A 12,596-nucleotide genomic window follows, 5' to 3' on the forward strand; every position below is an offset into this window, starting at 1 on the left:
AATTTATCATTCATGTAACAAAAAGGGAAGTAGGAGAGAATGGATATCTGGGGAGAACATATAAGTCTATATATACTTGCTTGTATATGTATAAAATGGTTTTGGGAGGACTCACAAGAAATGGTTAATGGTTGCCTCTGGGGATAGGGTTGGGCAGCTAAGGGAAGCAGCTGGAAGGACACTTTGCACAGTTGACTCTTTTGTTCCTTTTCAGTTCTTATCGCATGAATTTATTTCTCATTGAGAAGAATGATTAAGTAAAAACAAGCAAACAAACATTTCAGCAAAGAGAAGACAGGCTCTCATTTACCACAGTGAAGTCAAAGCTCTAGTTTCTGTCTCAACAAACCAAGTTACTTCTCTCTCTCTCTAGCTTTTCCTTTATGGACTCATGATGAGTGTGTGAAACTTACTTAAGAGCTACTTAGAGTGGGATTCTTTTATTTTTTTAAACGATTCCTTCCAATCTGTGGAGGATGGCAGCTTTGAATAAGCAAGATGGAAAAGACTAAGGATTGTCAGAGGAAATTGGGAGTATTGAGCTGTAAGGATCCGTGGTGGTGCTGTGGGTGAGGCATTGGGCTGCTAACCCCATCTTTCGTAAGAACGATGAAGCTGTCTGTGCCTGTAAAGATTTATTCTAGGAACCGCTGTCTATGGTCACTGTGAGTCACAATCACCTCGATGGCAGTGGGTTTAGATTGAGCTATAGGAAACCCTGTACAGGGTCACAATGAGTCGGAACCGACTCCACGGCACATAACCACCATCATAGGCAACAGACTCCTGGTGTTGCACTGTAGTATCAGACTGGACTTCGAAACACAAGGTCGGCAGTTCAAACCCATCAACTGCTCCTTGGATGAGTCGGAACCGACTTGATGGCACTTAACAACAACAACATAGGCATATCTATCATGTACTTTTGTGGCTTTAGTTTGTAAGAACCTCAATTTCAACAGGAAGATCTTTTTCCTAATTGATTCCTGTAGTTTCACATTTGAGAGTTGTTGGTTAAGTGCTATCGTCGGTTCTAACTCATATTGATCCTGTATAGGTTTTCAAGGAGTGGCTGGCGGCTTCGAATCACCTACTTTGTGGTTAGCAGTCCAGTGCTTATCCTACAGCACTACAGGTTCAGATTTGGGGGTTAGGTTACTTAAGACATGGATGAGGATCCTGCCTAGTACTTCCCTATTATAAAATGGTCAGTTCACTCCAGCAGCATTACACAGCTTGTCCACTTGGTGGCATCCCAATATTGAGGAATCGTCTACTTACAACTTGATAATTCACCCGATAATAATAGGGGAATAGTTTTGTGCTTTCAACTCTGCGGGCAATTATATAACTATTTTAAATTATAATCATGAAGATGCTACAGAAATATGCAAAAATATGCAATGTTAAATATTTAAATGTAAAATTTCATCAAATGTTTTATTATAGCTACAGAGTGAGTATGAATAGAGAGAACTTAAAATAAGCAAAGATTTCCCCCAAATTTCTTAAGTGATATTTGCTTTGCTTCTCAGCTTTGGATAAGTTTATTTTCCCAATACTTCCTGAATGATTTGTGTTTTAATTATTTTTTTCCAGATTTATCAAGGTATACTTTATATACACAAAAAAATCACCCCTTTTAAGCGTAGAGTTTGATGAGTGTTGGTAATTGTATGCAGCTGTGTTACCACAGCCACACAAGAAGATGGAGTTCTGTCACCCTAAACCTTCCTCTCTGCTACAGGCAGTCAATCACCAATCTGCTTTCTGTCACTGTAGCTTTACCTGTTTTACAGTTTCATATAAATACACTATGGTGTCTGGCTTCTTTCACTTACCATACTACTTTTGAGATTCACCCATGTTATTTTCAGGCATTAATATTTAATACTTTTGGCACCATAGGATACGCACTTGACCTCAAGGTCTATTTGAACTGCAAGATCAATGGTTCAAACTCACTAGCTGCTCCTCGGAAACCCTGTACAGGATCACTATGAGTTGGAACCAACTCGACAGCACTTGACAATACCAACAACAACATTATGATTAGTATTCCAATATATGGATATTCCACAATTTGTTTATCCATTTATTGTAATACTTTGGGGTTACACAAGTCTTTGTAAACATGTTTTCCTTTCTTTTGAATAAATACCTAAAAGTAGGCTTGCTGGGTCATATAGGAAGAGTGTGCTTAACTCTTAAATTTTTTCTAAACTTGATGATTAATTAAAAAACAAAACAAAACACTAATGAATGAAGACTTTAATTTTTGCCAAGCAAAATAGGAAAGATAGAAAAAAAATTAAATGATGAGATTAAGTTTAAATAAGCTCTTACTACACTGCTTCTAATGAGCTCTGGTAGCGTAGTAGTTACGAATCGGGCTGCGAGCCGCAAGGTCAGTAGTTCGAAACTACCAGCAATTCCGTGGGAGAAAGATGAGGCTGTCTGCTTCCGTAAAGATTTACAGCCTCGGAAACCCTGTGTAGGGTCGCTATGAGTAGGAACCGACTCCACGGCACATAACACAACAACAACACTGCTTATGGGAGTCCTGGTGTGGTGCTGTGGGTAATGCGCTGGACTGCAAAGTCAGTTTAAATCACAAGGTCGGCAGTTCAAGCTCACCATTGTTCCTCAGAAACCCTATAGAAGATTGCTATGGGTTCTTGACGGCACTTAACAACAACAATAACAACATTGCTTATGAGTCCTGGTATGGTGCTGTAGGATAAGTACTGGACTGCAAACCACAAGGTCAGCAGTTCAAACCTACCGGTTGTTCCTTGGAAACCCAATGCAGGGTTGCTATGATTTGACTAGATGGCACATAATAACAAAAACAACACTGCTTACAGATCCCTGGTGTGGCGCTGTAGGATAAGTACTGGACTGCTAATTGTTGGCGGTTCAAACCCACAAGCAACTCTACAACGCTTAACAACAGCAACGACATTGCTTATAGTAATCCTAACTATAGGGCATTTGGGCAATAATGGATTTTAAAAGTTTTCTTAACTTTTGACTTAGTAATTCTATTCTTGAGAATTTATCAGAGAAATAACCAGAGAAGTACCAAATCTTTGAATACAATGGTACTCACTGAAGCTTTATGTATAATTGTAAAATATTAAGAAATCACTGAAAAATCTAATTTCCAGGGGTTAGTTTCAGAAAAGATGGTAGATCTCAATGAATTAGCATAGTGGTTACGAATTGGGCTGTGAACCTTAAGGTCAGCAGTTTGAAACTACCAGCTGCCCCACGGGAGAAAGATGAGGCTTTCTGCTCCCGTAAAGATTTACAGCCTCGGAAACCCTGTACAGGGTCGCTATGAGTCGGAACCGACTCCACGGCACATAACAACAACAACAAAACAACAACAACAACAGCCATTAAAAAGGGGCTCTGGTAGCGTAGTGGTTACCAATCGGGCTGCTAACCTGAAGGTCAGCAGTTTGAAACTACCAGTGTTTTGCAGGAGAAAGATGACGCTTTCTGCTCCCATAAAGATTTATAGCCTCGGAAACCCTGTGCAGGGTTGCTATGAGTCAGAACCGACTCCACGGCACATGACAACAACAACAATGGAGGACTAGCTCAGAACATCTTATCTATACTTGCCATTTATCTTACAGAACAAATAGTTTAGCTGGGCTTATTTATTTTGCCTTGTATTTTCATCTGAGGTCTGGTTTTCTTTTTCCCTTTTATGCTTCCCCATTTTTCCTTTATTTCTAAATACAGCTCTGAGGAGGCTTTTAAGAGTTTGTAGAAAAATGGAATAGAAAAAGAATAGGATGTTTTCATGAACTGTTTGAAGCTCCGTTGTATTAGTATGTGATATCATTTTTTTTTTTTTTTAAGTTTTTATTGTGAGGTTTACATGGGAGAACATCAGCTTTACATTCATCCTATTACATTTCATTTCTGTGATATCATTTTACCAGAACAAAATTTATTTGTTATTTTGGAGGAAAGATTCCTTGGAAATCTAATCTATTACTATTAAATAGATGTACATTTGTTTTAGTTATCTGTAGCTGATTGCCTTGGTCATGATCAGCAGTTCTTACACTTTCCTGTACATCAGAATCACTTGGAGGACTTGTCTACAACACAGATTGTAGGGCCCCACTCTTTACTTTGGAGTCCTGGTTGGCGCTGTGGGGTCTGCGGGGTAAAGCACAGGTCTGCAAGGTCAGTTTGAACTATAAAGTCAGTGGTTCAAACTCACCAGCTGCTCCTCAGAAACTCTGTAGAGGGTCACTATGAGTTAGAACTGACGTGACAGCACTTAACAACAACAACAACTCATTATTTCGAAGGAGCCCTGGTGGGACAGTGGGTTACATACTGGGTTGCTAACTGCAAGGTCCACAATTTGAATCTACCAGCTGCTCCACAGGAGAAAGATGAGACTTTCTGCTTCCATAAAGATTTACAACCCTGGAAATCCTATACAGGATTGCTGAGTTGGAACTGACTCAAAGGCACACAACCACCACCAATATCTACTCACCGTTTTTTGGTGGGGAGATCGTTTGTATCTCTAACAAGTTCCCAGGTGATGTTGCTGCTGTTGTTCTAGGGACGGCACTTTGAGAGCCACTGATATTCAGAGAACACGGGTAAGAACAGAGATAGCTTGTCCTAGTTTCAACTTATTAACACTTAGGGTCCAAACACTAGCTGCAGTGTTTGTATTAGTCGATTGTGAAAGATACAGCTCAGAAACACCTACGTATGGTTGTACAGGAGTCCTGGTGTGGCGCCACAGCATAATGCATGAGATTGCAAGGTCAGTTTGAACCAAAGGCAGTTCAAACCCACCAGTTGCCCCTCAGAAACCCTATACAGGGTCACTATGGGTTGGAACTGACTCGTTGACACTTAAAAACAACATGATTATACAACCTTCTGAGTATACTAAAAACCATTAAATATATACAGTTTAAGATGATGAGTTTTATGGTATGTGAGTTATGTCTTAATTTTTTTTAATGTAAATTGTTTTATTCCTCATCTAAAAATCTTCAAAAATTCAGCTTATTCTCAGCTCCCCTCACTTTTCAAATGATGACTTAAGAAATATAATAATAATAATAACAAAAGGAAAAAAGACTAAGAACACTTAGGTAATTTCTACAGCCAGTGGGAAAGGAAGGAGGAAAGAGAATTTCCAATGGTTAGTAGTGGTTATGATTCGGGCTGCTAACCTCAGGGTCAGCAGTTCGAAACTATCAGCTGTTCTGCGGGAGAAAGATGAGACTTTCTGCTCTCGTAAAGATTTACAGCCTTGGAAACCCTGTACAGGGTCACTATGAGTCGGTACCGACTCCATGGCACATAACAACAACAACAGTGTTATTATTTATCAGCAGTTTTGGAACCAGTTATCCATCTGTCAGTCTGTTGGACTATGGTGGCTTGTATGTTGCTGTGATGCTGGAAACTATGCCACTGCTATTTAAATACCAGCAGGGTCTCTCATGGTGATCAAGTTTTAGTGGACCTTGTCAGACTAAGGCAGACAAGGAAAAAAGGCTTGGTAATCCACTTCCCAAAATCAATCAATAGAAACTTTATCAATCACAAAGTAAAGGGCCAGTGAGGGAAAGGGAGATCAAGGGTAAGATGAATTGTACTGTGAATTACAAAACACAGTAAAACGAGGTGTGCCTGTATTTATCAAGGAGCCCTAGTGGCATGTGGATCAGGTGTTGGACTGTTAACCACAAGGTCACTGGTTCAAACTCACCAGCCACTCTGGGGAAGAAAGATGACGCTGTCGCTATGCATTAGAATAAACTGGATGGCAGTGGGTTTGGTTTTAGGTTTGGGGCCTATATTTATCAGCAGTTTTGGAACTAGATATGAGTAGGGGAGGTATGTAGGAGGTTAATATGTATCTAAAAGTATGCTTTGGGAAGTAGCTGCAAATTCCTGTATGAATTTAACATGTATCCTGGGGAGTTGACTATAGACGTTAATTAGTTTCATGCATCTTAATGCTCTTGTTCTGTGCAGCCTCCCAGACTGCTGTGCAGTGCATTAGATTTAGCAGAGCAATGGAGAATTACTTGGCTAAACCAGATTGCTTTGCCTAAATTGGAGAGGGGAGGGCCCTGTAAAATGCTCTTTGTTTGCACTTGCATGTGACCAGCCGCCTGCTTGTTCCCAAACCGAGTACAGAACTCCCTGTCTCCAGTGTGCACGTTCCTGGCATGAAACTGAAAGTGTCTGCTGTTATTCAAAGACCAAAAGTCAGAGGGCTCTCTGCCCACCTTACCCTGCAGGAGACCACAGGTGGGAGGGCACAAGGGACACCCAACTGGGAGCCTTGATTCAGAAACCTACTGCTCTGCTTTCATCCCTGTAATGAACCTTGGCCCTGTCTCCATGGCGGCACTGGGCTATGTTAGCCATTTTTAGCAATTCTAATTCTGCCCAAAGATGGCTAACTTACATGTTTATTTGTTCATTTGGATTCTGTGGCTTTTAAAAAAAGACTGTCTCATCTGTCTTTCTCTTTATGTTATATTTTCTTCCTTGTGATGTATTTTTACTTCTTGTGGACATTTATATAAACACGCATTTCCAACACACAAAGTGAGGTGGCCTAGCACATGTCTAAATTGAGCTTTTTTTTAAACCAGATTGGCGAGTTCTGTGGTGACCTCCCTGCAGCCTGTGAAAGTGTGGTGTTCTGTCTGTCCTTTGCAGAGCCCCTGTGAGCAATGCAGCTTACTGTTTAACAGGGTTAGAGAACAGAGAGTCTTTTATGTCTGAGGAAACCATTTTTGTGAATCCTATCTTGAGTCTCTTTTTATTCTAGGCAAAGAAAATCTCTTCCTGTCAGCTTCCTGTCAGGAGGAAGGGGGCAAAAAATAATCATCTCGTTTTCTTCCTTCAGGAGCAGGATGCATTTATTTTTGTCAAAACTTCAAAATTCTTATGCCTTAGGAAAAAAAATAATGAATTGAAAAAAAAAATCTGGGTAAGCCAGCCTACTAGCTGAAAGATTGGTAGTTCAAACCCAGTGGGGCCTCAAAAGACAAACCTGAAAAACCCTATGGGAGAGTTCTACTCTGCACACATAAGATTGCTGAGTTGGAATTGACTTCATGGCAACTAACAACATATGAGGAAGTGTCAAAAAGTTCGTGGAAAACTGGAATTAAAAGATAATGGCATTTTCCCACAAACTTTTTAAAGTCCCCTCAGATATAACCCAAACCTATTACTGTCGAGTTGGTTCGAACTCATAGCCACCCTATAGGACAGAGTAGAGCTTGCCCCTATAGGTTTTCTAGGTTCCCAAGATTGAATCTTCATGGGAGCAGACAGTCATATCTGATGGGTTTCAACAGTCGACCTTTTAGGTTAGCAGTCACATGCTTTAACCACAGTGCCTCCAGGGTTCCTTATACATACACTAGTATGTGCATATAGAACTTTATGCTGTGTGCCAGTGAGTCTATTCTGACGCAGAATGACTGACTATAGGGCAGAGTAGAACTGCCCCATAGGGTTTCCTAGGCTGTAAGTTTTATAGGTGCACATTGCCAGGGCTTTTCTCCTGCAAAGCCCCTGGTGGGTTCAAACCGCAGACCTCTCAGTTAGCATACAAGTGTTTAATCATTGCACCCCACTCTCCCTCTGTATATATGTAATATCAAATTTATATTGTGATACTGCTGAATTTGTATATCCAGGAATATGGAATCTCTATTAAATTCTTATTTTATGTTTTATCCAGTATGATATTATAGCTATCTTCTTAAAAGTCTTGTAGTTTTCTTTGTCTTTTTTTTAAAGATTTTTATTGTGGATTGAGTGAAAGTTTACAGGGCAGATTATCAGTTTTACATTCGATAAATCACATTTTGTTTCATTGCAATGATTACAATCTCCTCCATGCACCATCAGTCAACAGTATTTACCTCTACTCCCCCTTTTTTTCTGATGTACACATACAAAACAGAAAATTTATATTTATTTAAATATTCAAAGGACACATTTTATAACCCAACCTCCTGCCTGCAGGTACACAGCCTTTCTCAGTCCATGGGTCTAGAGTTCTTAGCTGCTGTATCTCTCTATGCCATTGCCTCTGCCACTGTCTCTAGTGTCGTTGCTTTTTTGGTTGGGGTCCCACACTCCACTCATGCTCTTCCCTCTTGTTGGTCTTAGGGTCCTTTGCTCCTAGAATGAAAGATTAACTACTCCTCCCTTTTAGTTTCACATCTTCTGCCTTTATAGTTATGAAAATCCCAATTAATCCTGATAACAATTACTCACAAATGAATCATAAAATCTTACCCTCATCCACCCCCATCCATCTGGAAATCTTCTACTTTCTTGATAAATTCATTTCCAAGTTGTTTTTTATTAGCAGCTTTATTGTTGTTGTTAAGGGCCATCAAGTCAGTTCTGACTCATAGTGACCCAAGGAGTTTAGGGTTTTCAAGGAACGGCTGGTGAATTTGAGCCTCCGACCTTGCAGTTAAAACCGATCTTGTGGTCCAGTGCTTATCCTACTGCACCACACCAGCACTCTTTAACAGCTTTGTTGTTGTTAAGTGCTGTTGAGTCAATTCTGACCCATAGCAACCCTGTATAGGGTTTCCGAGGAGCAGCTGGTGAGCTTGAACCGCCGACCTTGAAGTTCAAATGGCTTTGCAGTCTGGCACATTAACCCACAGCACCACACAGGAGTTTTTACTGAGGTGTAATTTATCTTTCACAGTTGTGTACCCATCTCTACAGTGTAGTTTTAGAATATGTCTATTACTCCAAAAAATTTCCTCATGCCCACTTGTAGTTAACCCCACTCTCTCCCATATCGCTAGGCAACCATTGATTTTCTGCATCTATGGATTTGCCTTTTTTGAACAATTAATGTAATATTCAGCAATAAAAAGGAAAAAACTACTCCTGTATGTTGTAACACAGATGTAGTCTTTTGCATCTGGATTTTTTCATTTAGCTTAATGTTTTTGAGATTCATCTGTGTTATAGCTTGTATCAGTAGTTCCCGCCCCCCTTTTTGTTGTTGAATATTATTCCACTGTATGACTAGTCCAGCAGCCTTGGTGATGTAATGGTTAAGCACTTGACTGCTTACGTAAAGGTCAGTGGTTCTAACATACCCAGCAGCTCTTTGGGAGGAAGACCTGGTGGTGATCTACTCCTGTAGCCTAGGAAACCCTATGGGCAGTTCTACTGTGTAACACATGGAATCAGTATGAGTCAGAATCCATTGGATGGTCCTCAACAATCGCAATACTTAACTGTTACTGGCTAGACCACATTTTCCTTATCCATTCATCAGTGGATGGGCATTTGGGTTGTTTCCACTTTGGGGCTGTTATACTGCTGCTGTGAACATTCACATACAATTTTCATCTCTCTTGGGTAAAATTTCTGGGTTGAGCATTACATTTATTATTAATAGAACCAGAATATTGTCAGTTATAGTGCCAGCAGATGAGTCCCTCAGGTTGGATGGCACTCAAACTGCGACTGAGGAAGAGCTGCCTCCTCAGGGTAGAGATGCCCATGATGACATGAATTGAGTAAAGCTTTTGGGAGCTTCATTTGCTGATGGTGAACAACTCAAAATGAAAAGAAATAGCTACAAACATCCATTAATCATCAGAACATGGAAAGTATAAAATATGAATCTAGGAAAATTGGAAGTTGTCAAAAATGAAATGGAATGCATAATGATTGATACCTAAGGTACTTGTTGTTGTTGTTAAGTGCTGTTGAGCCAATTCTGACCCATAGTGACCCTCTATAGGGTTTCCAAGGAGCAGCTGGTGAGCTTGAACCACTGACCTTGCAATTCAAGAGCCTTTGCAATCTGAAGCATTAGCCCACAGCACCACACCAGGATTCCACCTAAAGCACTCGTGAGCTGAAATGGACTGGTATTGCCATCTTCAACTTGACAATCATATGGTTTACCATACCAGAAATGACAAATTCCAGAGGAATGGCATCATATTCATCATCAAAAAGAATATTTCATGATCTATCTTGAAGTATAACACTGTCTGTGATGGGATAATATACATACACCTACAAGGAAGATCACACATAATACCACTATTATTCAAATTTATGCACCAACCCCTAAAGCCAGTGGTGGTGAAATTGAAGAATTCTACCAACTTCTTCAGTCTTAAGTTGATCAAACATGTAATCAAGATGTGTTGATAATTACTGGTGATTGGAATGCTAAGGTTGGAAACAAAGAGGAAGGATCATGGAAAACATGGCCCTAGTGATAGAAATGACGCTGGAGATTACATGATAGAATTTTGCAAGACAAATGACTTATTTGTTGCAAATATCTTTTAAAAACAACATAAAAGGTGACTATATACATGGACCTCACCAGATGGAATACACAAGCACAATTTATGGGAAGAGATGGTGGGAAAGCTCAGTATCCTCAGCCCAAACAAGGCCAGGGGCAGATTGTGGAATAGTCCATCAGTTGCTCATTTGTAAATTCAAACTGAAGCTGAAGAAAATTGAAAGAAGCTCACAAGAATGAAAATATGACCTTGAACATATCCCACCTGAATTTAGAAATCATCTCAAGAATAGATTTGATGCCTTAGAAAGTAATGACCAAAGACCAGAAGAGTTGTGGGATGACATCAAGAAAATCATACAGGAAGAAAGCAAAAGGTCATTAAGACAGGAAATGAAGAAAAGACCAAAATGTTAGAAGAGACTACTAAATTTGCTCTCAGGTATACAGATGCTAAAGCAGCTGAAAGAACTGAGGAAGTAAAAGAGCTGAACAGAAAATTTCAAAGAGCAACTCAAGAAGACAAAGTCAAGTATTATAATGCAAAATCTGGAGTTAGAAAGCTAAAAGGGAAGAGCACACTTAGCATTTCAAAAGCTGAAAGAACTGAAGAAAACATTCAAGCCTCAACTTAAATTATTGAAGGATTCTATTACCAAAATGAAAAAATTGAAGTTGTCAAGGACTTCATTCTTCTTGGATCAACTATCAACACTCATGGAAGCAGCAGGCAAGAAATCAAATATTGCATTAGGCAAATCTGCTGCACAAGACCTCTTTAAAGTGTTGAAGAGCAAAGATGTCAGCTAGAAGACTAAGGTGCGCCTGTTCCAAGCCATGGTATTTTCAGTAACCTCATATGCATGTGAAAGCAGGACAGTAAATAAGGAAGACCATAGAAGAATTGATGCATTTGAGTTAATGGTGTTGGAGGAGAATACTGAAAGTGCCATGGGCTGCTAAAAGAACCAACAGATCTGTGTTAGAAGAATTGCAGCCTGAGTGCTCCTTGGAGGCCAAGATTGCCAAACTTTGTCTCTCATACTTCAGACATATTGTCAGGAGGGACCAGTCGCCTGAGAAGGATATCATGTTTGGTAAGGTGGAGGGTCAGAGAAAAAGAGGAAGACCCCCAATGATTGCCCAAGTAGCAACATCGATGGATTCAAGCGTGGCAACAATAGTGATGTTGACCCAGGATCAGGCAGTGTTTCGTTCTGCTGTGCATAAGGTCGCTATGAGTTGGTACCAACTCCATGACACCTAACAACAACAGCAACATTTCCAAAATGGGAATCCAAGTGTGGCGCTGTGGGATAATGTGCTGGATTCCAGGTCAGTTTGAACCTCAAGGTCAGTGGTTCAAACTCACCAGCTGCTCCTCGGAAACCCTATAAGGGTCACTATGAGTCAGAACCGACTCAACAGCACTTAACAACAACAACATTGACAAAATGTGGAATAATTCAGAAAACTTCAAAAGAAGAAGGATGGAATACATAGAATCACTATATCAAAAAGAAAAAGTTGATGTTCAACCATTTCAAGAGGTAACATAAGTCAAGAACCAATGGTTCTGAAAGAAGTATGAAAGCAAGGACTCAGGAATTGATGGAATACAACTTGAAATATTTCAACAAACTAATGCACTCTCACTTATGCCAAGAAATATGAAAAATAGCTACCTGGCCAACTGATTGGAGGAAGAGACCCATATTTGTGCCCATTCCAAAGAGAGGTGACTCAACTGAATGCAGAAATCATCAAACAATAAATATCATTAATATCACACATGTAAAATTTTGCTGAAGATAATTCATAAATGGCTGCAATAATAGTACATTATTGGATTCAAGCCCAATACAGAAGAGGATGTGAAACTACGGATATCATTGCTGATCTCAGATGGATATTGGTTGAAAGCAGAGAATACCAGAAAGAGGTTTACCTGTGCTTTATTGAGTATGCAAAGGCTTTTGATTGCGTGGCTCATGACAGGCTATGGATAACATTGCGAAATATGCGTATTTCTCAACACTTAATTGTGCTCATGAAGGATCTGTACATGGATCAAAAGGCAGTTGTTCAAACAGAGCATGGGAACACTGAATGCTTTAAAATTAAGAAAGGTGTGCGATAGGGTTGTATTCTTTCACCATACTTATTCAGCCGGTATGCTGAGCAAATAATCTGAGAAGCTGGGTTCTATGAAGAAAAACGTGGCATCAGGATTGGAGGAAGACTCATTAACAACCTG

General features: G+C 39.9%; 1 protein-coding gene across 1 annotated transcript in view; it reads left to right on the forward strand.

Moving 5' to 3' along the window:
- The window catches only part of EHHADH (enoyl-CoA, hydratase/3-hydroxyacyl CoA dehydrogenase), a 93,490-nt gene that overhangs the window by 41,055 nt on the left and 39,839 nt on the right, over positions 1–12,596 (forward strand). The window lies entirely within an intron of this gene.

The sequence above is a fragment of the Chrysochloris asiatica genome, unplaced genomic scaffold (genome assembly GCF_000296735.1).
Source record: "Chrysochloris asiatica unplaced genomic scaffold, ChrAsi1.0 scaffold00135, whole genome shotgun sequence".
Lineage (NCBI taxonomy): Eukaryota > Metazoa > Chordata > Mammalia > Afrosoricida > Chrysochloridae > Chrysochloris > Chrysochloris asiatica.